This window comes from Sorex fumeus, unplaced genomic scaffold (assembly GCF_029834395.1).
Source record: "Sorex fumeus unplaced genomic scaffold, SorFum_2.1 ptg000054l, whole genome shotgun sequence".
NCBI lineage: Eukaryota > Metazoa > Chordata > Mammalia > Eulipotyphla > Soricidae > Sorex > Sorex fumeus.
The window spans coordinates 24,051,320-24,052,776 of NW_026606111.1; positions in this window are offsets into that span (position 1 = coordinate 24,051,320).

Here is a 1,457-nt window from a genome sequence, read left to right on the forward strand (position 1 = left end):
TTGGTTATTTTGCTGTTTTCTGTTATATATACCTATACACACACATATATATTCCTGCTATATAGATGTGATTGTAGATATAAAAAGAAGTGATAACAATGATCCTGTGGCCTTTAAGTACTAAGGGTTAAAAAGTAGTGTTCTAGTTAAAATTGGTATTGTGTTTATTTGCAAGCATACAGCTGTCCAATGTAACACAAATACATATTTATTAACTATATAAAACACATAAAAAGTTAATCTCTTAATGAATTTAAAGATACCACTTTAATTCAATTAATGCATATTTTGATTAGTGATAAGCTTGCAGTTTCCAGAGTGAATATTTTCCAGTTTTTTTATATATATATACACACTGAAAATGTGTTTGTTTTATCCACCTACGATGAGGAAATGAAAATTTTGTCAGTGGTGACACTAAATTTTAGGGTGTCTTCCTTATTACATACCCAAATGACAAAGTGATCCATCATCAGAATTTCTTTCTGATACCCTACTTGCTGACAGCTTAGTTAGGGTCACCTTTCAGCTTTATTGCAAATTAGGTGAACAGGTATTTTTTAAATTCAGTAAATCATTCACTTTTTCAGAACCAAGGTCACTCTTTCAATTTATTCCTTGTTTTATCCCCTAGATGATTTTACACACTAGGACAAGATGCCCTAGCAAGGTTTGCTGGGAGGTAAGTAGCTCTTTATTCATGAAGCAGTAAGGAGGGTTAGTGAGAACTGTCAGATCCTGCCCTTCAGCTGAGCCACTGTAGAAGAGCAAGTAAGGATGATGATTCTATCATAATTATGTATGTGTCTGCATGTCCCTCCGAAAGTCTTCAGGTACCCGAGGAGTATGCACATTTCAATTTAACTATCACTGGCTCAAAAGGCCCTCCCTAATTTATCCCTTTCCCATTTTCAGTCTCATTCTAAATCCTGCTTTCTCCCAGGATTTCAGTCCCTCTGGGTCACGAAGGAGGCAGTTCCTACAGCCTGGTTATCCTTTTCTCAGACACCTTTTTTTTCATCATTCACTCTAACACAGATTTTCTAGTTAGATCTCTACCTTGAAGATCTCTGCTATTCTCTTTTCTATCCTTTATCAAAATCTGTCATCATGCATCATTTGTGTTTATTTAAGCAACACACAGTATCTAATGTGGCCCTCCACTAGTAGCTGTGGCATCAGTTAAGTGCACATTAGGAAGACCCACCCCAGAATGCAAAGCTGCTGAATGCAAAGCTCCTGAAGAAATCTCTTTCTATTAAGTCTTCCAAAGTGTTTCTGCTGCCACTAAAGTCTCTACTGCCACTGTTCTGATTATAATCTCCAGAGAGGAAGAAATTATATAATACTGGGGGGAGGAGATTGTGTTCGGTAGATAGAGGGTCAAGGAAATGGGCCACACCTAGTAGAGTTAGAATGCTCAGATGCTACTCCCAGCACTGGAAATGCTCAAGAGA